Source organism: Oncorhynchus keta, chromosome 37 (assembly GCF_023373465.1).
Source record: "Oncorhynchus keta strain PuntledgeMale-10-30-2019 chromosome 37, Oket_V2, whole genome shotgun sequence".
Lineage (NCBI taxonomy): Eukaryota > Metazoa > Chordata > Actinopteri > Salmoniformes > Salmonidae > Oncorhynchus > Oncorhynchus keta.
In genome coordinates this window covers 1,756,947-1,784,505 of record NC_068457.1, presented here as the reverse complement: position 1 = coordinate 1,784,505, position 27,559 = coordinate 1,756,947, and positions in this window count along the sequence as shown.

Below are 27,559 nucleotides of genomic sequence, written 5' to 3'. Positions count from 1 at the left end.
CCTTCCCAACCAGCTATGGATCTGGGATCAGTTTCTAGCTCTTCGGCGAGATGTCTTCTTTCAATAGAGTGTTTCATTGTGAAAACCCTGCGGTCTTTGACCCTTTGCCAAGGAAAATACTTGATGTCGCGAGAAAATACATGCACTTTCCTGCACGCGTTACACTTGGAGTGTCCTTTGTTCCTTGAAGCACGAGACGATGTCAGTTTGTCTGTTCGAGTTGAGAATTGTTTTCTACGTTTAGAACATCCTAAAGCTTGATTCGGCACTTAGCTTGACCAGTTTAGTCGACATATAATATGTAATTTTTAAGTTTTGATGCGCAACCCCTCGAATTTTGGCTGCATTTCAGCCGGAATTTGTCGCGTTTGATAACAGAAAGACACACGACTTGAAACCAAACGCTCTTTTGGGTAAGTATAGGTCCTTCCACTACTTCTGACTCCAACCTAGCGGATAAATATTGCTAATGTCTGAGCGCCGTCTCAGATTATTGAAAAATGAACGATTTCTGTAACGTTAAAAATAAATGTGACAAAGCGATTGCATTAAGAAGCAGTGTATCTTTCTAACTATATTTAGAACATGTATATTTAGTCAAAGTTTATGATGTGTATTGCTGTTATCTGGCGGAGTTATCGAAAATTCTCCGGACATTTTTGTAGCATTTTTTTCACGTGGCGTCAATGTAAACATAGATTTATGGATATAAATTGCATATTATTGAAAAAAACATAAATGTACTGTGTAACATGTCCTATTACTGTCATCTGATGAAGATTTTCAAAAGGTTAGTGAATTATTTTTCTTTTAATCCTGTGTTTGTGATTGCATCTTTTGTATGACAAAATGGCTATATATTGGCTGTGTCTTTGGTGGTGGTTTGACATAAATATGTGCTATGTTTTCGCCGTAAAACATTTTAGAAATCTGACATGCTGGCTAGATGAACAAGGTGTTTATCTTTCATTTGAGCTATTGGACTTGTTAATGTGTGGAGGTTAACCTCTTAGGCCGACCCACACCGCATGCGGTCGCGTAATCATAGCCTCAAGCTCATTACCATAACGCAACGTTAGCGATTTCTAAAAATCGCAAATGAAATGAAATAAATATGCCTGCTCTCAAGCTTATCCTTTTCTTAACAATCCTGTCATCTCAGATTTTCAAAATATGCTTTAGAACCAGAGAAAATCAATAATTTGTGTAAGAGTGGTGATAGCTAGCTTAGCATTTAGCGTTAGCATTTAGCACGCAACATATTCACAAAAACCAGCAAAGGGATCAAATAAAATAATTTAACTTTGAAGAACTTCAGATGTTTCAATGAGGAGACTCTCAGTTACATAGCAGATGTCCAGTTTTTCCTGAAAGATGCTTGTGTAGGACACAACGTTCCGTTTTGTTACTATGCATTTGGCTACTGAAACTAACCGAAAATTCAGTCACCTACACGTCGAACTTTTTTCCGAATTAACTCCATAATATCGACTGAAACATGGAAAACGTTGTTTGAATCAATCCTCAAGGTGTTTTGTCATATATCTCTTCATTGAAATGCCGTTCCTGGAAGCCTGCATTGTTCTCAGATTCGGATGGAAAAATACTGGTAGGTGACTTTTGCGCACCAATTTCCAGACAGACACCGTGCGGGACCCCTGGTAAATGTAGTCTCTTATGGTCAATCTTCCAATGATATGCCTACAAATACGTCACAATGCTGCAGACACCTTGGGGAAACGATAGAAAGTGTCCGTTCATTCCTGTCGCATTCACAGCCATATAAGGCGATCATGGAAAACGTGCCGTCAGAAATCCTGTTGATTTCCTGGTCGCTCAAACATCTTGGTTTTGCCTGTAGATTTTGTTCTATGGCACTCACAGTGAAAATCTTTGCAGTTCTGGAAACGTCAGAGTATCTTCTTTCCAAAACTATCAATTCCAAGCATAGTCGAGCATCTTTTCGTGACAAAATATTGCGCTAAAAACGGGCACGTCTTTTTATCCAAAAATGAAATACTGCCCCTATAGGACTAACAGGTTAAATCTTTCTAAGAATATTTTTGCATTCTGTGCGCCACTTTTTGAGTTGAGGGGGTGTGGGGGGTTGCCCTTGGGGAACCTGTAGCGTGAACAAGTTAAGGATAAACATAATACTTTACTGAGAAACGGTAACGGAAGGATCACAGTAACACTGGGAAAACAACAAACACTAAGACTCAAAAATCTCACTCAGGAGACAAATGCACATAGCACACAATTCAAGCTTCAGCAAAGGACAACAGAAAACACACGTGGGAAACAGGGAAATCATAATGAGTAAATTGGACACACCTGAGTGTTGTTAATGTCTCTAGGAAGGTCTCTGCTGCCCTCTGGTGACAGGTGGAACCATGACAGAAGGGGTCTCTACAATTTGGTATATATACCGTGTCATGATTGCTCTGCAAGTGTGAATTCAAATTCAATGTGTGTCATATGTGGCTCAATGTTAATGCTATTTGTTGTTTTGTTTGATCCTTTGTTGCTTTACAGACATCTACGTGCATTGGCCTGGCCGTGCATATGATGCAAGAGTATTGGCCAACTCTGATATCTACCGGTTGGCCGAAGACAGAGGTGGCTACCTTTTCCCCAGAGGTATTTACTACTCTTGTGACTGAATTGACGACAGTACGAGACATACCTCACTGTTTTTATGTGAAACTGTGAAATTGATTACATTTTATTATTCCCTAGAAATCAAGGGTTGTGAATGGAGTATAGGTTCTAGTCCACCTTATTGGAGACCCTGCATACCGCCTGAAGACGTGGCTGGTGAAAGGAAACACCAACCGATGAACAAAAAAATGTCAACAAATGTTTGAGTTCCGCACACGTTGTGGTGGAGAACGGCTTTGGACGTCTCAAGGGATGCTGGAGATGCCTGATGAAGCGTAATGATGTGGACATTCACATAATGTCTGACATTGTTGTGGCCTGCTGCATCCTGCATAATGTGTGTGAGCTGAACAAAGAGCAGATCCTGCCAGAGTGAGGAGTTCAAACGTCAATTAGTAGCAGAGGCTGATCTGGTGGGTGACAACGGTGAGGCAAAAAATGATGATGCACATGCAGTGCATGCAGACATCTTGTCAACTTTGTAAATTGAGTGGTGAGCTGTTCCCTGGTGAATTTTCCCTTACATAGATTAAACTAATTATGATTGATGGTTATTTGATGTTTTCTATACACAACTTTTAACAATGAATATGGTGTGATATTTGCTTGTCTAGGTTCATGTCAATTACTGTGTATACCCATAGATTAAGAATTAGTACCAATACATACCTCGAGTACAACCGTCTTATTCTAACAGGACCCCAAAATATATATGTTTAATGGTTTAAGTTCTCTCGCATATTACTGGTGATCTATATCTTTTCATGTCATGTTCACATAGGCTGTACCAATCCGTAAAATTTTAATCTAAAATGTATATTGTATGTATTGTCCTTTGGTACGACATTACCTTTTATTGCAGTAAGACTGAATCGATCTGATTTAGGTTGATTTTATTTTAAGTTATCAATAGAACAGAGTAATAAAATAAACAATAATAAAAAAAATGTTTTGCATGAAATTGTAAAATAAATCAAAAAGTGATCACAGAAAAAAACATGTGTGCAATAAAAGTTATTTGTGCATTTCTTTTTTAATTCAAGCTACAGAAAGCCAGCCACCGATGTCTCATTCCCTGACAAACTAAAAACTTTCTTAACTTTTCTTTGAAAACAACATTGAGCCGCCGAGATGGGCCCCCACGCTTGCTAGGACTTTGTGTTCTCGTTCTCCGTGGCCAACGTGAGTAAGTAATGTAACCATGTTGACCCCTGCAAGGCTGCCAGCCCAAACTGCATCCCAAGCCATGTCCTCGGAGCATGTGCAGAGCAGCTGGCTGGAGTGTTTTACGTACATATTTAATCTCTCCATATGCCAGTATGTTGTCCACACTTTCTTCAAGATGTCCACCAATGTTCCTGTACCCAAGAAGGCGAAAGTAACTGAAATAAATGACTATCACCCCGTAGCACTGACTTCTGTCATCATAAAGTGCTTTGAGAGGCCAGTTAGGGACCATTTCACCTTCACCTTACCCACCACAATTTGCATATTGCCCCAACAGTCGCCTTTGCACTGCACATTGGCCTATTCCACTTGGACAAGAGAAAAACCTAAACAAAGAATGCTGTACATCGACTACAGCTCAGCCTTCAACACCATAGGTCCCTCCAAGCTCATCACTAAGCTCAGGGCCGTGGGTCTGAACCCCTCCTGGATTTCCTCACATAAAACGTGCAAAAACATGATAAAGTACATAATAATAATAGACAAGAACAAGGAGGTGAGAGCCCTGTAAAATAACTTCTCTTTCAACATCAACAAAATTAAGGAGCTGATTGTGTACTACAGGAGACAGCAGAGAAAGCACGCCCCCATCCACATCAACGGGGCCGCAGTGTAGAGGGTCAAAAGCTTCAAGTTCCTCTGCGTGAAATGTTCCCTTCTCACCTCAGGAGGCTGAATAAATTTGTCTTGGCCCCTAAGAACAAACTTCTACAGATACACTAGTGACAGCATCCTGTCGGGCTGTATCACCGCCTGGTATGTCATTTGCACCCTCCGAAACAACAGGGCTCTCCAGAGGCTGGTGCAGTCAGCCCACCGCATCACGGTGGGCACGCAATGTCCAAGTCCAAGTCCAAGTCCAGGAAGATCATCAAGGACCTCAGCCAACCAAGCTAAGTCCTGTTCACCCTGCTACCATCTAGAAGGTGGAAACAGTACACTTGCATCAGCGCTGGGACCGAGAGACTGAGAAAAAGGCCATCAGACTGTTAAACATATAACACTGTACAGCCTCCGCCCAGTACCCTACCCTGAACCTGAGTCACTGTTCTAGCTGGCTTACCTCCTGGTACTCCACCATGCACCGTAGAGACTGCTGCACTATGTACAGAGTCATTCAACTCTAGTCACTTTAATAATGTTTACATACTGTTTCACCGACTTTATATGGGCCTTCAGAAAGTATTCACACGCTTGACTTTTTCCTAAAAACATTAAGGAGTAAAAATGTGCTTAACAAGTCATAATAAGTTGCATGGACTCACTTGGTGTGCAATAATAGTGGTTAACATGATTTCTGAATTATAAAATTAGAAGATGGGTGAAGTTATACATTACACTTTGATGGTATCAATATACTCAGTCACTCTACAAAGATACAGGTGTCCTTCTTAACTCAGTTGCAGGAGACGAAGGAGACCGCTCAGGGATTTCACCTTGAGGCCAATGGTGACTTTAAAACAGTCACAGAGTTAAATGAATGGCTGTCATAGCAGAAAACTGAGGATGGATCAACAACAATACTAACCTAATTAGCAGGGTCAAAAAAAGGAAGCCTGTACAGAATAACAATATTCCAAAATATGCAACAAGGCACTAAAGTAATATTGCAAAAAAAATTGGCAAATCAATCATCTTTTTGACCTGAATACAAAGTGTTATTGTCACGCCCTGACCTTAAGAGAGCTGTTTTATTTCTCTATTTGGTTAGGACAGGGTGTGATATGGGGTAGGCATTCTATGTTTTGTATTTCTGCATGTTTGGCCGAGTGTGGTTCGAGGCAGCTGTCTATCGTTGTCTCTGATTGGGAATCATACTTAGGCAGCCTGTTTTGCCACCTTAGTTGTGGGTAGTTGTCTGTGTTATAGTGGCCTGTATAGCACTAGTCAGCTTCATGGTCGTTTTTTTTTGTTGTTTCTTGTTTTGTTGGCAACATTTATAACATTAAAAGAAAATGTACGCTCACAACGCTGCACCTTGGTCCGGTCATTTCCCTGACGACGTTCGTGACAGTTATGTTTGGGGCAAATCGAATACCAGACATTACTGAGTAACACTACATATCTTCAACCATAGTGGTGGCTGCATCATATTATAGGTATGCTTGTAATCGTTTATCGTCTTTCAGGATAAAAAAGAAACCTAATCATTAAGCTTTCCACCAGTCACTGGGAGATGTATTCACCTTTCAGCTAGACAATAACCTAAAACACTGGAGATGCTTACCAAGAAGACGGTGAATGTTCCTGAGTGGCAGAGATACAGTTTTGTAATGTTGCACAATCCAGGTTTGGAAAGCTCTTAGAGACTTACCCACAAAGGTGCTTCTACAAAGCAACGACTCAGGGGTGTGAATACTTATGTGCATTTGGGGGTGCATTTGTCAGGCCGTAGGACATTACCCTGTATTCGTAGTGCCCGTTGCTGATGCTGAAGGCGGTCTTCCATTCTTTTTTATTTCACCTTTATTTAACCAGGTAGGCCAGTTGAGAAGAAGTTCTCATTTACAACTGTGACCTAGCCAAGATAAAGCAAAGCAGTGCGACAAAAACACATGGGATAAACAAACGTACAGTCAAAAACACAATAGACAAGTACAGTGTACAGTGTGTGCAAATGTAGTACGGTCAGGGAGGTAAGGCAATAAATAGACCATAGTGGCGAAATAATTACAATTTAGCATTAACACTGGAGTGATGGATGTGCCTCTCTGATGCGCACCAGGTTGTAGGCACTGCGTGAATCCAATTTGGTAAAGTACTGAGCACCGTGCATCTGTTGATCACAGTGAGTATGAGAGGCAGGGATAACTGAATTTAACAGTAGCCTTATTCAGTATCCGGTAATCGATACAGGGGCGGAGACCTCCCTTCTTTTGGACAGATGGAGGAGTCCTTGGGCCAGCGCCTCCTGGACGTGGGCCTCCATGGCTTCGGACTCTGCATGCGAAGAGAGTAGATGTGCCCCCGCGGGAGGGTAGAATCAGACAGTAGGTTGATAGTGCAATGGCATGGGTAATGAGCGGTCAGGCACGTGGCAAGAGTCTTTGAAAAGGCCACCTGTACTCCTCTGGATGGCCTGGTCCAGACTTTCCACGAAGGTGGCACAGATTTACACAGAGAGACACCTCCCCGGACACTCCTGCGACCAACCCAACAACCTCCTCTCTGTCCACGATATACTAGGATTATTCAACTGTAGTCAAGGGAAACCTAAAACTGCGGGGTGTGCAGGAGAGTGTAAGATGATGAAAGTGATCCATTCATGGTGGTTGTGAGTAACTGTGAGGGATATGGGAATTGTGGTCTGGCGTACCAGTCCTGTTCCTAGGGGACAGTTGTCTAGGGCAAGGACTGGGATAGGGGGTTGTAAAGTGACAAGAGGAATGTGTAATGATAAGGCCAATGACCGGTCTAGGAAATTGCCTGTAGCACCTGAGTCCACTAGGGCAGGAATCAGTTGGGGTCCCGGATAGTCAGGGAAGGTGACAGGGAGAAGGACGGACTGAGTGGACAGAGAGGAGCAAGGCACATCCACGCCTACCTGGGAAGGTGCAGGAGCGCTCCTCGGACTGTCACTTCCTCTCCTGGTTCTCCTTCTGGGACAGGTGTTCCAGGGGTGGTCTGACTCCCTGCAGTATGAGCAGAGACCGTTTTGACGGTGGGATTGACGTTCCTCAGGGGGAAGGTGCATCGTGCCCATCTCCATGGGCTCAGTCTCGCTGGAGGTTCCTGGGAGGGACCCAAACCACCGGGATGGGCGATGACGGGCACACATGAGATTATGCAGGTGGACGACCACGGCGATGAGCTGCGCCAGAGGGTATACTGTGGGAAAGAGGGCAAGCAAAAGTTATTGAGAGGCCCTTCAAGAAATCTGGCCATGCTCCAAGGAAAAACAAGCTTTCAATTGAATAACTTAAGTAGCCTATGTAAACAGAAACATTAAATAATCTCTGCACAGTAAGCATGCATTTGTGTGTGTGTGTGTGTGTGTGTGTGTGTGTGTGTGTGTGTGTGTGTGTGTGTGTGTGTGTGTGTGTGTGTGTGTGTGTGTGTGTGTGTGTGTGTGTGTGTGTGTGTGTGTGTGTGTGTGTGTGTGTGTGTGTGTGTGTTTGTGTATAATCTATAAATGGCTTGTATTTCAAGGGTCTTAATAACACAAACCATAGGTGTACTTTGAGGATTAATCCTGGATATAATATTATATAATTATACACTGCAAATGAGAGGTGGGAGGGAAATAATCAGGTGTGATAGGGGCTTAGAGACTCCCACCTTCCATGATTTTCATTTGAAAGCAAACACTTGTGTCAAATCTCCAAGGACAGCGGGCAGATCTTGAAAGGTTTTGTTATGAGCATGCATTTACATCACACTGACAGAATTCCTCACATCAACCGTGTCCTTGCATTAGTACTTAGCAGGAGGACAGGGGCAGAAAAATGCAGCATGATTCATAGGCTCATATGTAAAAATTATATTAATAATGTCTATTCTCATAAATGAGTACCTTGAGCCTTCCTGATATGCTGAATGAGAGTGCTAATTTTAAGGGAGGATTTATTTTGTGTTTTTATAGCATTTTGGCTTCATTTTTAGCAGATAGAGGGCCACCATTTTCATGTTATGCCCTAAACAAATGAATTGATATACTTCTCCTAACTGAATCAATTTCACTCGCTTTAAATCAGATGCCAATTTTTGGGACTCTTTCAAAAAAGCTGGCCTATGTCACAGAGGGAATGTTAAAGACACAGCTATACCAGATGGAAAACAATCAGTGAGCTTTAAAATGAGAAGAGTGCATGGCGTTCGTCCTGAAGAGATGTCTCCAAGGAAAGTCAAGGTTTGCTAGATGTTTACTTTTCTATCACTTTTCAGTGACAAATGTGGGTCCTACTTTACATTCCAGCTAGCTAATAACCAGGTAATAACATGGAAATAACTATGTATTTACTAGGTAATTAGGTAGTAATTGCCATTAGTTACAAGTAAAAGTTACCATGTTGTTTCCCCCCAAATGTTTTCTATTTCTTTGTGTTTTTGGCTGAGTATGGTTCCCAATCAGAGGCAGCTGTCTATCGTTGTCTCTGATTGGGGATCATATATAGGTTGTCATTTTCCTTTTGGGTTTTGTGGGATCTTGTTTTCTGTATAGTTTGTTTTGCCTTTGTCACGCCTTGGTCATTGTATTTTGTGTTTTCGTTATATATTTGGTCAGGCCAGGGTGTGACATGGGTTTATGTTATTGTATTTTCATATTGGGGTTTGTAGTATTTGGGATCGCGGCTGATTAGGGGTGTTGTATAGGCTTGGCTGCCTGAGGCGGTTCTCAATCAGAGTCAGGTGATTTTCGTTGTCTCTGATTGGGAACCGTATTTAGGTAGCCTGGTTTCGCTTTGTATTTTGTGGGTGATTGTTCCTGTCTCTGTGTAGTTTCACCAGTTAGGCTGTATTTAGGTTTCACGTTCCGTTTGTTGTTTTGTATTTTGTAATAGTTATTTCATGTATCGCTTTCTTTATTAAAGACATGAGTAACCACCACGCTGCATTTCGGTCCGACTCTCTTTCTACAAACGAAGAACGACGTTACAGCCTTACAGAACTGTGCGCTTTTGTTTTTGTCGTTGTTATTTTGCTTTTGGTGTCATCAATAAAAAGAACGATGTACATCTATCACGCTGCACCTTGGTCCGGTCATTCCAAAAATGAGAGCCGTAACAATAATAATACTACTAATAATAGATGTGGCCTAAAGACCAGATTAAATTGACAATAGTCTGATGGGTGATAATATTATCAGAGAATGAAGAGACTGTTAACCTGCACAGTGTGCACTGACAGCGTGCATTGAAAAAGACATGCAGAGCTTACCAACTAGCACTTCTTCCATATCATCCTACAGAGGTCCATGCAGGCCAGATGTTTTGAATGCAATACCCGATCAGTAAGAGCAGATTCCAAGGTTTCTAATGAACCAATTTTTTACCAAACAACTGTCCAAATGCGTGGATTGTGATTGTTAAAAATATTACTTTTTTATAGAATAACCATGGCTCAGTACATTCTTCATGTGAGTAAGCTACTGGTGACAATCAGCAATAGCCATGTTGGATATTCCATTATAGTCTTACTGTAAAATATGTGTGTTGACTGTGGTAGGGCAGGGCCTGTGATGTCTGCTCAACGAACAAGTTGATTTTATTGGTATGGTGCAGCCAAAGATTGGCATGGCACAGCCATAACCTTGGCTACTAGCCACATATAAATAAATACATTGCCTTGTATCATGTTTTTTATGAGCTTCCTAAATTAAATATTAATGGATTTATTTATGATTGTGGGTATCAACACTAGAAAGGCAGAGATTCATAATGACAAAACTAATTTAAATGTTTAATTACTGCCATTTTAAAAGTTATTCCCGCCTTGTCCTTGACTTTTCCTTCATAACTCTACATAACACACTGTAGATGTTAGAATCTTATTATCTCATCCATAACTGGAGTAATAACCAGTTTAATGTTTTCCCCGGCCTGCTCCGCTCCTTCTCAGATAGTTGAATGTGCCATGCCCAGTTGATAATCAGCTCAATTATTGCCTCAAATGTCACGACTTCCGCCGAAGTTGGTCCCTCTCCTTGTTCAGGCGGTGTTCGGCGGTCGAAGTCACCGACCTTCGAACCATCGCTAATCCTCTTTTCATTTTCCTTTGGTGTTGTCATGTCTTCCATCACACCTGGTTCCAATCCCATCAATTACATTTTATGTATTTAACCCTCTGTTCCCCCTCATGTCCTTGTCGGTGATTGCTTGTTGTAAGTGCTTGTGCACGTCTGTCCTGGTGTGCGGCAGGTTATGTACCCATTATTTTGATTGTTCTGTTTTCCGGCGGGTTCTTTGTTATTAAACTGCGCCGTTTGGAAACACAGTTTTTGCTCTCCTGCGTCTGACTTCTCTGCCGCCAGTACGCACCTCTTACATCAAAATTGAACTTAAACTATACCAAAACCAAATTCACACATATAACAACAGATTAAATAATTGTAGTGTGTAGTGTGATGGGAGAGAAAATGGGATATTGGGTGAGTTGAGTGACAGGAAACGAGGGATGAATAATTATGTATTCACCATTTGTGAATGAAAAACAGGACGGGCCATTCTATTGTATTAATCTATTCTAACTACCCTATATCAGTCCACCGAATGCAAGAAGTCTTATTAGTCTACTATAGGCTAACTTGGAGTAGTGAGAGCTTGGCTACACAGTGAGAGCACGTGTAATTATCAATTACAAGACCAAGATGAATGATGAGATAGCGTTGCTACAAGATCTGAATGAAAACGACTCAGATAGCAGGGAAGGATCATGACATCTCTGATGATTATTATTCAGATTCATGCTGAACGGCTTTCTGGGAAAGGATCCATATTGGGCAGCAGGTAATGCTTTCGATCAGATGGAACTGCTGTACTCGGTGAAAGGAGGAACTTGCTGTCTACCTGTTGCTGTGTTCAACAACATCCTAGTCTCACTTCATCATGAGTCTACATGTGGGTAAAGATTATATGTGAGCAGCAGCAAAGATTCTATGTGAGCCATTGAGCGAGCCAAATTGCGCACAGCTCCCAGGGAGGAGAAACTGCAAGGGGTGCAGATGCACTCAGAACAGAACCCATGATACCTGTTTCAATTGCAAACTACTTGTTTGTGTGAAGTGTTGCAATCAAGTGAAAGTGACAAAGATTTGTTGAGACCGTTAGAACAAGCAAAATAAGTGCAACTGTTGCACACCATATTGTATGTGCAAGCGACGCCACAAATAATGTGTCCAAAAAAATTGACAATAATAGACTGCTTTTGACGCAGTCATATTGTGCTGATTTTCACTATTCACAAGAACGCTTGGCGCCTATACTGATGTTTACGCTACTGATATTTTCTTAATTGACCACGTGTCTTGCAGTTTGGGTATTTTATTTTTTATTTTCATTTTTACATATAGCCTGCAGTCACAAAAACAAATGAAAATGTTATGTTATTTCAAATATTTACAGTTCATATTCTAATGTTACAGTACACCTTCATAAACACAACCAAATGACTTTGGCACGAAGGGGGGGTTCAATGAGGCTGTCACGCCTTGGTCATAGTATTTTGTGTTTTCGTTATATATTTGGTCAGGCCAGGGTGTGACATGGGTTTATTTTTGTTGTATTTCGTATTGGGGTTTTGTAGGCATTGGGATTGCAGCTGAGTAGGGGTGTAGCATAGGTTTGGCTGCCTGAGGCGGTTCTCAATCAGAGTCAGGTGATTCTCGTTGTCTCTGATTGGGAACCGTATTTAGGTAGCCGGGGTTTCACTGTGTATTTTGTGGGTGATTGTTCCTGTCTCTGTGTAGTGTTCACCAGATAGGCTGTAATTAGGTTTTCACGTTCCATTTGTTGTTTTGTATTTGTATAGTTATTTCATGTATTCGCTATTCGTCATTAAAGAACATGAGTAACCACCACGCTGCATTTTGGTCCGCTTCTCCTTCAACAGACGAACTCCGTTACAGAATCTCCCACCACACCCGGACCGAGCGGCGTGGTAACAGGCAGCGACAGCAGGAGCAGCGAAGGGAGGACGTTATGGACAGCAGAAGTATGGAGTATACGACGTGGGAGGAAATAGACAGGTGGGCGGTCGACCCAGAGAGAGTGCCGGAGCCTGCCTGGGATTCGCTGGAGCAGTGCGAAGAGGGCTATAGGAGAATGGAGTTGGAGAGACAATCACAACGGCGCAGAAGAAAGCCTGTGAGACAGCCCCAAAATTTTATTGGGGGGGGGCTCAGGGAGAGAGTGGCAGAGTCAGGAGATAGACCTGAGCCAACTCTCCTGGTTAATCGTGAGGAGCCAAGGAGGAGACCAGAACCAGAGCCGGTGTTAGAGGTGAGCGAAGCAGAGACTGTGAAGGAGTTAATGGGGAAAGTGGAGTGGAGAGTACATTTACATTTAAGTCATTTAGCAGACGCTCTTATCCAGAGCGACTTACAAATTGGTGCATACACCTTATGACAACCAGTGGAACAGCCACTTGCATCTAAATCTTGTTGGGGGAGAAGGGGGGTGAGAAGGATTACTTACCCTTACTTACCCTATCCTAGGTATTCCTTGAAGAGGTGGGGTTTCAGGTGTCTCCGGAAGGTGGTGATTGACTCCGCTGTCCTGGCGTCGTGAGGGAGTTTGTTCCACCATTGGGGTGCCAGGGCAGCGAACAGTTTTGACTGGGCTGAGCGGGAACTGTACTTCCTCAGTGGTAGGGAGGCGAGCAGGCCAGAGGTGGATGAACGCAGTGCCCTTGTTTGGGTGTAGGGCCTGATCAGAGCCTGGAGGTACTGAGGTGCCGTTCCCCTCACAGCTCCGTAGGCGAGCACCATGGTCTTGTAGCGGATGCGAGCTTCAACTGGAAGCCAGTGGAGAGAGCGGAGGAGCGGGGTGACGTGAGAGAACTTGGGAAGGTTGAACACCAGACGGGCTGCGGCGTTCTGGATGAGTTGTAGGGGTTTAATGGCACAGGCAGGGAGCCCAGCCAACAGCGAGTTGCAGTAATCAAGACGGGAGATGACAAGTGCCTGGATTAGGACCTGCGCCGCTTCCTGTGTGAGGCAGGGTCGTACTCTGCGGATGTTGTAGAGCATGAACCTACAGGAACGGGACACCGCCTTGATGTTAGTTGAGAACGTCAGGGTGTTGTCCAGGATCACGCCAAGGTTCTTAGCGCTCTGGGAGGAGGACACAATGGAGTTGTCAACCGTGATGGCGAGATCATGGAACGGGCAGTCCTTCCCCGGGAGGAAGAGGAGCTCCGTCTTGCTGAGGTTCAGCTTGAGGTGGTGATCCGTCATCCACACTGATATGTCTGCCAGACATGCAGAGATGCGATTCGCCACCTGGTCATCAGAAGGGGAAAGGAGAAGATTAATTGTGTGTCGTCTGCATAGCAATGATAGGAGAGACCATGTGAGGTTATGACAGAGCCAAGTGACTTGGTGTATAGCGAGAATAAGAGAGGGCCTAGAACAGAGCCCTGGGGACACCAGTGGTGAGAGCGCGTGGTGAGGAGACAGATTCTCGCCACGCCACCTGGTAGGAGCGACCTGTCAGGTAGGACGCAATCCAAGCGTGGGCCGCGCCGGAGATGCCCAACTCGGAGAGGGTGGAGAGGAGGATCTGATGGTTCACAGTATCGAAGGCAGCCGATAGGTCTAGAAGGATGAGAGCAGAGGAGAGAGAGTTAGCTTTAGCAGTGCGGAGCGCCTCCGTGATACAGAGAAGAGCAGTCTCAGTTGAATGACTAGTCTTGAAACCTGACTGATTTGGATCAAGAAGGTCATTCTGAGAGAGATAGCGGTAGAGCTGGCCAAGGACGGCACGCTCAAGAGTTTTGGAGAGAAAAGAGAGAAGGGATACTGGTCTGTAGTTGTTGACATCGGAGGGATCGAGTGTAGGTTTTTTCAGAAGGGTGCAACTCTCGCTCTCTTGAAGACGGGAGGGACGTAGCCAGTGGTCAGGGATGAGTTGATGAGCGAGGTGAGGTAAGGGAGAAGGTCTCCGGAAATGGTCTGGAGAAGAGAGGAGGGGATAGGGTCAAGCGGGCAGGTTGTTGGGCGGCCGGCCGTCACAAGACGCGAGATTTCATCTGGAGAGAGAGGGGAGAAAGAGGTCAGAGCATAGGGTAGGGCAGTGTGAGCAGAACCAGCGGTGTCGTTTGACTTAGCAAACGAGGATCGGATGTCATCGACCTTCTTTTCAAAATGGTTGACGAAGTCATCTGCAGAGAGGGAGGAGGGAGGGGGGGAGGATTCAGGAGGGAGGAGAAGGTGGCAAAGAGCTTCCTAGGGTTAGAGGCAGATGCTTGGAATTTAGAATGGTAGAAAGTGGCTTTAGCAGCAGAGACAGAGGAGGAAAATGTAGAGAGGAGGGAGTGAAAGGATGCCAGGTCCGCAGGGAGGCGAGTTTTCCTCCATTTCCGCTCGGCTGCCCGGAGCCCTGTTCTGTGAGCTCGCAATGAGTCGTCGAGCCACGGAGCGGGAGGGGAGGACCGAGCCGGCCTGGAGGATAGGGGACATAGGGAGTCAAAGGATGCAGTAAGGGAGGAGAGGAGGGTTGAGGAGGCAGAATCAGGAGATAGGTTGGAGAAAGTTTGAGCAGAGGGAAGAGAAGATAGGATGGAAGAGGAGAGAGTAGCGGGGAGAGAGAGCGAAGGTTGGGACGGCGCGATACCATCCGAGTAGGGGCAGTGTGGGAAGTGTTGGATGAGAGCGAGAGGGAAAAGGATACAAGGTAGTGGTCGGAGACTTGGAGGAGTTGCAATGAGGTTAGTGGAAGAACAGCATCTAGTAAAGATGAGGTCAAGCGTATTGCCTGCCTTGTGAGTAGGGGGAAGGTGAGAGGGTGAGGTCAAAAGAGGAGAGGAGTGGAAAGAAGGAGGCAGAGAGGAATGAGTCAAAGGTAGACGTGGGGAGGTTAAAGTCGCCCAGAACTGTGAGAGGTGAGCCGTCCTCAGGAAAGGAGCTTATCAAGGCATCAAGCTCATTGATGAACTCTCCGAGGGAACCTGGAGGGCGATAAATGATAAGGATGTTAAGCTTGAAAGGGCTGGTAACTGTGACAGCATGGAATTCAAAGGAGGCAATAGACAGATGGGTAAGGGGAGAAAGAGAGAAAGACCACTTGGGAGAGATGAGGATCCCGGTGCCACCACCCCGCTGACCAGAAGCTCTCGGGGTGTGCGAGAACACGTGGGCGGACGAGGAGAGAGCAGTAGGAGTAGCAGTGTTATAATATAATAATATAATAATAATAATTATCTGTGGTGATCCATGTTTCCGTCAGTGCCAAGAAGTCAAGGGACTGGAGGGAGGCATAGGCTGAGATGAACTCTGCCTTGTTGGCCGCAGATTGGCAGTTCCAGAGGCTACCAGAGACCTGGAACTCCACGTGGGTCGTACGCGCTGGGACCACCAGGTTAGGGTGGTCGCGGCCACGCGGTGTGGAGCGTTTGTATGGTCTGTGCAGAGAGGAGAGAACAGGGATAGACAGACACATAGTTGACAGGCTACAGAAAAGGCTACGCTAATGCAAGGAAATTGGAATGACAAGCGGACTACACGTCTCGAATGTTCAGAAAGTTAAGCTTACGTAGCAAGAATCTTGACTAAAATGATTAAAATGATACAGTACTGCTAAAGTAGGCTAGCTGGCAGTAGCTGCGTTGTTGACACTACACTAATCAAGTCGTTCCGTTGAGTGTAATAATTTCTACAGTGCTGCTATTCGGGGGCTAGCTGGCTAGCTAGCAGTGTTGTTTACGTTACGTTGAGTTAAAAGAACGACAATAGCTGGCTAGCTAACCTAGGAAATCGGTCTAGACTACACAATTATCTTTGAAACAAAGACGGCTATGTAGCTAGCTATGTAGCTAGCTACGATCAAACAAATCAAACCGTTGTACTGTAATGAAATGAAAATGTGATACTACCTGTGAATGCGACCGGGTTGTTGAGTTCTATTCAGTAGACGTTGGCTAGCTGTTAGCTGTTAGCTGTTGGCTAGCTAGCAGAGTCTCCTACGTTAAGGACGACAAATGGCTGGCTAGCGAACCTCAGTGAATTAAGATAATCACTCCAAGGCTACACACACTAAACTACACAATTATCTTGGAAACAAAGACAGCTATGTAGCTAGCTAACACTGAACTAATCAAGTCGTACAGTTGAGTGAATAGCACTACAGTGATGCTAATCTGTGTGCGTTAGCTAGCGTTGCTAGCTCCTGGGCGAATAGCAGTGAAGGCTACGTTAGGGCGACGAAATACGATAATTATGCAATTATCTCTGATACAAGGACGGCTATGTAGCTAGCTAAGAAGAATGGCTAAGATTATGTAGCTAGCTAACAGTAAACTAATCAAGTCGTACAGTTGAGTGAATAGCACTACAGTGATGCTAATCTGTGTGCGTTAGCTAGCTCCTGGGCGAATAGCAGTGAAGGCTACGTTAGGGCGACGAAATACGATAATTATGCAATTATCTCTGATACAAGGACGGCTATGTAGCTAGCTAAGAAGAATTGCTAAGATTAGACAAATCAACCGTTGTACTATAATGAAATGTAATGAAAAAGTTATACAACCTGCAGAGCGAAGTGCGAATGCGACCGCTCGCTCCAACCGGAACCGGTAATTGTGTAATGAGGGAGTTGCTAGCTTGTTGCTTTAGGTACAAGATTCGTCCGACAGAGCGTGTCGGGGATTTGATGGCACCTGGGTCAGCGCTCCATACTCGTCCTGAGGTGCGTGTTAGTCGGCTGGTGAAAAATGTGCCAGCCTCACGCACTAGGCCTCCTGTGTACCTACCTAGCCTTGCACGTCCTGTGCCAGTCCTGCTCTCAGGCTCTCCAGTACACCTTCAAGGTCCTGTCCATCCTGTGCCACCTTCACACACCAGTCCTCCGGTGGCAGCTCCCGCACCAGGCTTCCTGTGCGTGTCCTCGATCCAGTACCACCAGTTCCAGCACCACGCACCAGGCCTTCAGTGAGCCTCACCTGTTCAGAGCAGCCAGCGCTTTCCCCTTTCCTGCGCTGCCGGAGTCTCCCGCCTGTTCAGCGCTTCCAGAGCCTTCCTCCTCTACAGCGCTGCCAGAGCCTCCTGCCTGTTCGGAGCAGCCTGAGCTGTCAGTCTGCATGGAGCAGCCAGAGCTGCCAGTCTGCATGGAGCAGCCAGAGCTGTCAATCTGCATGGAGCAGCCAGAACTGTCAATCTGCATGGAGCAGCCAGAACTGCCAGTCTACATGGAGAAGCCAGAGCTGTCAATCTGCATGGAGCAGCCAGAGCTGCCAGTCTGCATGGAGCAGCCAGAGCTGTCAGCCTGCATGGAGCAGCCAGAGCTGTCAGTCTGCATGGAGCAGCCTGAGCTGCCAATCTACATGGAGCAGCCAGAGCTGTCAGTCTGCACAAAGCTGCCAGTCTGCATGGAGCAGCCAGAGCTGTCAGTCTGCATGGAGCAGCCAGAGCTGTCAGTCTGCATGAAGCAGCCAGAGCAGCTAGATCCGCCAGTCAGCCATGATCTTCCAGATCTGCCAGTCTCTTCCAGACTCTTCCAGATCTGCCAGTCAACCAGAATCTTCCAGATCCGCCAGCCAGCCAGGATCTACCGGAGCCAACTACCTGCCTGAGCTTCATCTCAGTACTGGGCTTCCTCTCAGTACTGGGCTTCCTCTCAGTACTGGGCTTCCCTCAGTCCCGGGCTTCCCCTCAGTCCGGGCTTCCCCTCAGTCCCGGGCTTCCCTCAGTCCCGAGCTGCCCCTCAGTCCCGAGCTGCCCCTCAGTCCCGAGCTGCCCCTCAGTCCCGAGCTGCCCCTCAGTCACGAGCTGCCCCTCAGTCACGAGCTGCCCCTCAGTCACGAGCTGCCCCTCAGTCACGAGCTGCCCCTCAGTTCAGTGGGGTTCTGGGTGAGGACTATTAGGCCATGGTCGGCGGCGAGGGTGGATTATCCCAGGACGCGAAGGGGAGGAACTATGACATTAATGGAGTGGGGTCCACGTCCCGAGCCGGAGCCGCCACCATGGACAGACGCCCACCCGGACCCTCCCTATGGTTTTGAGGTGCGTCCGGGAGTCCGCACCTTAGGGGGGGGTTCTGTCACGCCTTGGTCATAGTATTTTGTGTTTTCGTTATATATTTGGTCAGGCCAGGGTGTGACATGGGTTTATTTTTGTTGTATTTCGTATTGGGGTTTTGTAGGCATTGGGATTGCAGCTGAGTAGGGGTGTAGCATAGGTTTGGCTGCCTGAGGCGGTTCTCAATCAGAGTCAGGTGATTCTCGTTGTCTCTGATTGGGAACCGTATTTAGGTAGCCGGGGTTTCACTGTGTATTTTGTGGGTGATTGTTCCTGTCTCTGTGTAGTGTTCACCAGATAGGCTGTAATTAGGTTTTCACGTTCCGTTTGTTGTTTTGTATTTGTATAGTTATTTCATGTATTCGCTATTCGTCATTAAAGAACATGAGTAACCACCACGCTGCGTTTCTAGATAAATTGATTTATTAGACTGGTGGCTATTGGTACTCCTCGAGTCCCAGCTATTCTATCCTACTGTTAAATATGCATATCATGGCGATTTGAGGATGAAATGCTCAGAAAGATTTTTGTCTTTTATGATGTTTGTCAGAAAGTACTGCAACAGTGTAAAATACATATATTTAGAAGAGTAAACGATAGGTGGGTTCAAGGTTTTTATTAAAATTAAGTTACTGAAATGACAAATTTGAAAACAGTCAGATTGACCATCTTGGCGGTTCTAAAACAACTATAAAATACTTTACAACTGATCAACTTTAAAGGGATAGAATCCCTTTATCTACTTCCCTAAGTTATATGAACTTGTGGATACCATTCATAGCGAATGTTGTGATAGCTAATGTTAGTGGAATGAATGGAAGAGCAGGGAACAGCTAGCATGCTTGCTGTAGACATCCAGTCATCGATCTAACACTAATTCGCAATGGCTCGTGCAACTACCTCGAACTTCCTTCATACTGGACACAGTGCATTCCACACTGTGTTAAGTTACAGTTAAGTTAAGTTACAGCCTTATTCTAAAATTGATTAAATGAAGAAAAAAAATCCCCCTCAATCTACACACAACACCTCTAATGACAATGCGAAAACAGATTTATAGAAATATTTACACATTTATTAAAGATAAAATACAGAAATAGTATTCAGACCATTTGCTATGAGACTCAAAATGAAGCTTATGTGTATCCAAAAAATGTCTGCAGCATTGAAGATCCCCAAGAACACAGTGGCCTCCATCATTCTTAAATGGAAGAAGTCTGGAACCACCAAGACTCTTCCTAGAGCTGGCCGCCCAGCCAAACTGAGTACTCGGTGGAGAAGGGCGGGGAGGTGACCAAGAACCCGAATGGTCACTCTGACTGATCTCCAGAGTTCCTTCTGTGGATATGGGAGAACCTTCCAGAAGGACAACCATCTCTGTAGCACTCCACCAATCAGGCCTTTATCGTAGAGTGGCCAGACGGAAGTCTCTCATCTGATGAAACCAAGATTGAACACTTTGGCCTGAGTGCCAAGTGTCACGTCTGGAGGAAACCTGGCACCATCCCTACGGTGAAGCATGGTGGTGGCAGCATCATGCTGAGGGGATGTTTTTCAGCAGCAGGATCGAGGGATAGATAGAGGAAAGTACAGAAAGATCATTGATGAAAACATTCACCAGAACGGACCTCAGAGTAGGGGCGAAGGATCACCTTACAAAGGACAAGACAATTCAGGAGTGGCTTCAGGACAAGTCTCTGAATGTCCTTGAGTTGCCGAGCCAAAGCCAGGACTTGAACCCGATGTAACATCTCTGGAGAAAGCTGAAAATAGCAGTCCATCAACGCTCCCCATCCAACCTGACAGAGCTTGAGTGGATCAGAGAATGAGAGAAATCACTAAATACAGGTCTGTAATCACTGCCAAAGTTGCTTCAACAAAGTACTGAGTAAAGGTTCTGAATACTTTTGTCAATGTGATATTTCATAGTTTTTTTTATACATTTTCAGAAATGTCTTAAAACCTGTTTTTGCTTTGTCCTTATGGGGTATTGTGTTTAGATGGACGAGGGGGAAAAACTATTTAATCAATTTTAGAATAAGGCTGTAACGTAACATAATGTGGAAAATGTCAAGGGGTCTGAACACTTTCCAATTGCACTGTACATAAAAATAGTATCCACGAGCTCATGTGAAGTAGATAAATTGGGCCGACCAACCAGTGCTTCCGCACATTGGCTAACTGGGCAATCTGCATTGTGTCCCGCCACCCGCCACCCGCCACCCATCACCTTCCAACCCCTCTTTTACGCTACTGCTACTCTGTTCATCATATATGCATAGTCACTTTAACCCTATCTACATGTACATACTACCTCAATCAGCTTGACTAATCGTTGTCTGTATGTAGCCTCACTACTTTTATAGCCTCACTACTTGATATAGCCTGACTTTTTACTGATTTTTTTATTTCTTTACTTACCTATTGTTCACTATTGGTCAGAGCCTGTAAGTAAGCATTTCACTGTAAGGTTGTATTCGGCGCATGTGACAAATAAACTTTGATTTGATAAATGGCCAAAATCCCAAAATATCCCATTTTAAAAATGGGAATCTTTGTTTGTAAATCAAGTTTAAAAAATCCCCCAACGTTTTTACATACCATGACATCAGCAATATGATAGCTAATGTTAACCCTGTGTTTAACCCCTTTAGTGAAGAGTTAACAGTTACTAACACATCTCCCTGAGCTCTGAGGTACAGTACAGGCTGTTTTCTGGTAAGTGAGTGAATGATTAACATCTAAAAATCAACAATATCATTCACAATTCTGTACCAAAGCTACCATATTTGATTTCATAGAGGTTAATGCCAAGGGATAAAAGTAGCTACCTAGGTTTTAGCTACAAGCTAGCCGGTTAACTAGCTAGCAAGCTAACTATCTTACAGGGTTGTGTAGTTTACTTTCTAAATGTAATCTGTTAGTTACGAGTCACCTCTCAAATTGTAATCAGTAATGTAACTTTTTGATTAGCCAAACTCAGTAACGTAATCTGATTACTTCAGTTACTTTTAGATTACTCTTCTCTTGAGAGGCGCAGGTTAGTAGCTGGCACAGCCACAAAGTCATAAAATAAGCTTTTAAACCTAACCCTAACCCTGCTAACCTAACCTTCAATTAAGTCCAAAAAATAAAAAATGTGTTTTCAATTCATTTTTAAAATAGGCTATAACCAATTTGACATCTACTGCAGGATAATTCAATGTTATAATTTACATAGCTGGTCCTAAAAGGATGAGGCATTTTACTTTGTTATGTAGGCTTTTTCTAACCCATTGCTTTTTACTACAGATCAAATCAAATCCAATTTTATTTGTCACATGTGCCGAATACAACAGGTGTCGACCTTACCATGAAATGCTTACTTACAAGCCCCTAACCAACAATGCCGTTCAAGAAATAGACTTAAGAAAGTATTTACTAAATAAACTAAAGTAAAACATTTTATCAAATGTGGCGGGGGGCAATATAAATAATCCGGGTAGCCATTTGATTAATTGTTAAGCAGTCTTATAGCTTGGGGGTAGAAACTGGTAAGGATCCTTTTGGACCTAGACTTGGCACTCCGGTCCCGCTTGCCTTGCGGTAGCAGCGAGAATAGTCTACGACTTGGGTGACTGGAGTTTTTGGTAGACAATTACAACATTATGTTTTAATACTGTTTATTCATTGAATAGCTTTGATGAGTACTGTACTCTCTCATCTGTGTCTCTGTGGACTGAGTTGGGCCTCTGGGGCTTGGAGCTTGGTGCTGACAATTGATTTATGATGGCTTTGTGATAAAACCTACAGCCTGCACTCATAGAATGAGTTGGTGTTTGTGACCTGAGATAGAGATAGCCTGGAGGAGTTAAACAACACCTGGTGGACATAACTCACAAGATGAACCAAAGATTGCTTGTGATGCCCCGAGCTGCAGGGGAGGAGGGGAACCAATTATGACTGAGTATTTTCAGGTCTACTATATAAGACCTCTGTATTGTCTTGTAGGGTTGAGCTCTCAGTCCCATACTCCAGAGTGTGTGACTGACCAGCTTCATTATTGCATTTCTTAATAGAAAATTAAGATTGATTGTTTGAATAAATAACAAAGACTCTCTCACTTAATAAATAATTTTCCACAAAAAGTCTTTGACAATTTTTTGGGCCTTCCTCTGACACCGCCTATTATGCAGGTTCTGGAAGGCAGGAAGCTTGGCCTCAGTAATGTATTGGGCCGTACGCACTACCCTCTGTAGCGCCTTAAGGTTGAATGCCGAGCAGTTGCCATACCAGGTGGTGATGCAACTGGTCAGGATGCTCTTGATAGTGCAGCTGTAGAACTTTTTGAGGATCTGGGGACCCATGCCAAATCTCTTGGGGGGGAAAACCTGTTGTCGTGCCCTCTTCCCGACTGTCTTGGTGTGTTTGGACCATGATAGTTTGTTGGTGATGTGGACTCCAAGGAACTTGAAATTCTCAACCAACTCCACTACAGCCCTGTTGACGTTAATGGGGGCCTCTTCAGCCCTCCTTTTCCTATAGTCCACAATCATCTCCTTTGTCTTGTTCACATTGAGCTTGTTGTGGAAAATTATTAAGTGAGAGAGACTTTGTTATTTCTTCAAACAATCAATCTTTACCTGTTGAGTGTGGGGGGCAGTATTTTGATGTTTGGATAAACAACGTACCCAAATGAAACTTCCTATTTCTCAGGCCCAGAATCTTGCATAAATGATCAGATTAGGATAGATAACACTCTAAAGTTTCCAAAACTGTCATAATATTGTCTGGGAGTATAACAGAACTGATATTGCAGGCGAAAACCTGAGGAAAATCCAACCCGGAAGTGCTGTTTTTCCTGAAAGCTCTCTGTTCCATTGCCTGCCTTCGCTCCATTTAAAGGGATATCAACCAGATTCCTTTTCCTTTTCCTATGGCTTCCACATGTTGTGAACAGTCTTTAGACATAGTTTCAGGCTTTTATTTTGAAAAATGAGCGAGAAAGATCACATCGCTTCATTGGATGTCTGGGCGCCAGCAGCGTTTTGCATGCGCAACAGCTTGGAGCAGACATTTTCTCTCTCTCTCCTATTGAAGAAGCTATCGTCCGGTTGAAATATTATCGATTATATATTGTAAAAACAACCTGATGATTGATTATAAAAAATGTTTGACATGTTTCTACGAACTTTACAGATGCTATTTGGAATTTTTGTCTGCCCGGTCGTGACCACTCGAGCCTGTGGATTACTGAACATAACGCACCAACCAAATGGAGGTATTTTGGATATAAAAATCATATTTTTGGAACAAAAGGAACATTTACTGTGTCACTGGGAGTCTCGTGAGTGCAAACACCGAAGATCATCAAAGGTAAGCGATTTAATTTATTGCTTTTCTGACTTTCGTGACCAATCTACTTTGCTGCTAGCTGTTTGTAATATTTTGCCTGTAGAGAGAGCTGTCCTAACATAAATGCTTGGATAGCTTTCGCTGTAAAGCTTTTTTGAAATCTTAGACGCCAGGTTGATTAAAACCTGTTGAGCCCCCGTTCAGCTGAAAAGGTGGCGCAGGGAATGCAAAAATATTGAACTTCCACACATTAACAAGTCCAATACCTCAAATGAAAGATAAACACCTTGTTCATCTACCCATCATGTCAGATTTTTTCAATGTTTTACAGCGAAAACACAACATATATTTATGTTAGACCACCACCAAACCAAAGAAAAAACGTAGCCATTTTTTCCAGCCAAAGATAAAATCACAAAAGCAGGATTTGAAAAAAAATCAATCACTAACCTCTTGAAAATCTTCATCAGATGACAGTCATATGACATGTTACACAGTACATTTATGTTTTGTTCGATAATATGCATTTTATATCCACAAATCTCAGTTTACATTGACGCCATGTTCAGAAATCCGGAGGAATTATAGAAAGCTACGCCAGATAACAGAAATACTCATCATAAACTTTGACTAAAGATACATGTTCTAAATATAATTAAAGATACACTGGTTCTTAACCTGTTACTCCTACCCCCTACTTTTTCGAACATTCTGTTAAAAATCGCACAACATTTCAGCGCCCTGCTGCTCATGCCAGGAATATAGTATATGCATATGATTAGTATGTGTGGATAGAAAACACTCAGACGTTTATAAAACGGGTTAAATCACGGCTGTGACTATAACAGAACGTGCGTTTCATCGAAAAGCGCAGGAAAATCTGAACACTGAAAATTGGAAAATATATCAATGCGCCACTTGCATGTATTGTCTATGGGAAAGCAAATTACCTGGAGCCGAGATTGCAATTCCTACAGCTTCCACACGATGTCAACAGTCTTGTCATTTGCCTAGGCTTTGTTTCTTGGTCAAACGAAGAAGAGACAGCCCATTTCTTCAGGTCTCGGACCGGATATTTTGGTTGAGATTTACCCGGACATTATTTCCAGACGTACCCCTATAGAATATACATCGCCTCGTGATCAATTTGGTCGCTTATTAACGTTTACTAATACCTAAAGTTGCATTACAAAAGTATTTCGAAGTGTTTTGTGAAAGTTTATCGTCGACTTTTTTAATTTTAAAAAATGACGTTACGTTATAAGATGCTATTTTTTTTCGTTTATCACACAATCTCCATAGATCGATATCTAGGCTATATATGGACCGATTTAATCGGATAAAAAGACCCAATAGTGATTATGGGACATCTAGGAGTGCCAACAAAGAAGATGGTCAAAGGTAATGAATGTTTTATATTTTATTTGTGCGGTTTGTGTCGCGCCGACTATGCTAATTATTTTGTTTACGTCCCCTGCGGGTCTTTTGGGGTGTTACATGCTATCAGATAATAGCTTCTCATGCTTTCGCCGAAAAGCATTTTAAAAATCTGACTTGTTGCCTGGATTCACAAAGATTTAAGTAGCTTTAATTCAATACCCTGCATGTGTATTTTAATGAACGTTTGAGTTTTAACTAGTACTATTAGCATTTAGCGTAGCGCATTTGCATTTCCAAATGTCTAGATGGGACGCCTGCGTGTCAGGTAGGAGCAAGAGGTTAATGCAACCGCTGTGTCAGATTTCTTTTAAACGTTACGGAAAAAGACTAACATTGCAATAATCTGAGACGGCGCTCAGACGTAACAATATTTCTCCGCCATGTTGAAGTCAACAGAAATACAAAATTACAACATAAATATTCCCTTACCTTTGATGATCTTTCATCAGAATGTAGTGCAAGGAGTCCTAGTTCCACAATAAATCGTTTTGTTCCATACTGTCCAATACTAGTGTCCAAGTAGCTGCATTTGCTATCACTTTCAGCTCACGTGCCCAAAAACTGACTTCTGGTCCAGGATAACTTGCATGAAAACTTCCAAAAGATATATTCCAGGTCGAAAAAACTGGTCAAACTAAGTACAAAATCCATCTTCAGGATGGTATCATCATATGTATCCAATAAAGTTCCAACCGGATCATTCGTTTTCATCTGGGGCTGATTGGAACAGCCGTAGCACTCACAGAGAAATGCGCCACAGCAAAATGGCATTCTCTTGCGACTATTTTCCCTCACATTAGGTCAAAGTTCACAGCAAATTCTCCAATACACTTTCTACTGAATGAGGACATTAGTGGAAGGCGTAGGAAGTGTTTACAGATCCATAACTTGTTGGGAAGGGAGGGGGAGATGACGTCAAAGTTGCCCCAACTTTCAGAATTTCAAAACTTGTTTGGAAGATTGCCTGCCCTATGAGTTCAGTTATACTCACAGACATAATTCAAACGGTTTTAGACACTTGAGTGTTTTCTATCCAATAGCAATAATAATATGCATATATTAGCAATTTAGGACAGAGTTCGATGCAGTTTACTATGGGCACGCAATTCATCCAAAGTGAAAATACTGCCCCCTATCCTCAACAGGTTTAACAACAAGCAAGCTAAGCTGTGTTTTGGTATATTGCACTTGTGATTTCATGAAAATGTAATATTTTTTGTAATTTATTTTGAATTTGGCGCTCTGCAATTCAGCGGATGTTGACAAATGATCCCGCTAACAGGATGGGTGCATCAAGAAGTTAAGAATTGCAATAATGAAGCTAGTCGGTCACACACTAGAGTGTGGAACTGAGAGCTCAACTGTGGCAGACCAGGGGGTTGGGTCAAAATGTTTACACAGATGAGACACGGACAGAGTAGGATTAGCTCAGTTTCAAAGGTGTTTATTAAAATAATAGTCCAAAAGAAAAGAATGGGTCTTCCCAAGCGAACCTCACCGGGATACCGTCTTCTGGGCTCCGGGTAATGCTGTATCCTGTGGGGATCAAAAACTGAACTCCCTCCTGTTACCTCTTGTACCATCCCCAACTATACGGGAGTCCTTTCCTCCCCCAGACTCTCCCCTGTGTGCTGCCCAACTGGCAGCTTTATGGGACTTGTACAGCTGGTGAGCAATCAACCCTTGATTACTCACCACAATCCCCAATCAGCCCCAATTAGCTCTGGCCGGAGAGCCCATCGAGACGTGGCACGTCCAGCAGATGGAGCCATCGCCTCGTGATGTATACTCCATCTGTCACCAGGCCTCGACTAGTCTCTCCCTGGTGGCTGACCTGCTGTGCGCCACACAACCTTACAAGACAATACAGAGGTCTTATAAAGTAGACCTGAAAATACTTTGTGAAGACCCTCCCACACTGTCTGCCGAAATCTTTCTCTTTGCTCTTGTTTTCCTTAATAGGATGTTGGTGGGCGGGGATGGCAGGGTCCTCAGCGAAATGGGACACACCTGGGCTCAGGTGTGTCCCAGGATAAATGCACCTCTTCCCCATTGAGGAGACTCTCTCCATGCAGACACAGACATATTTTGGTTGTGGCATTTTGGTGGCTATTCGGTTTGTTTGCGTTGGCACCTTTCAACACCCCTCATTATCACATGTATACACGCGACCACACACTTACACTACTGACTAAACACACACCATTTTAATTGTATTTACATTACTTC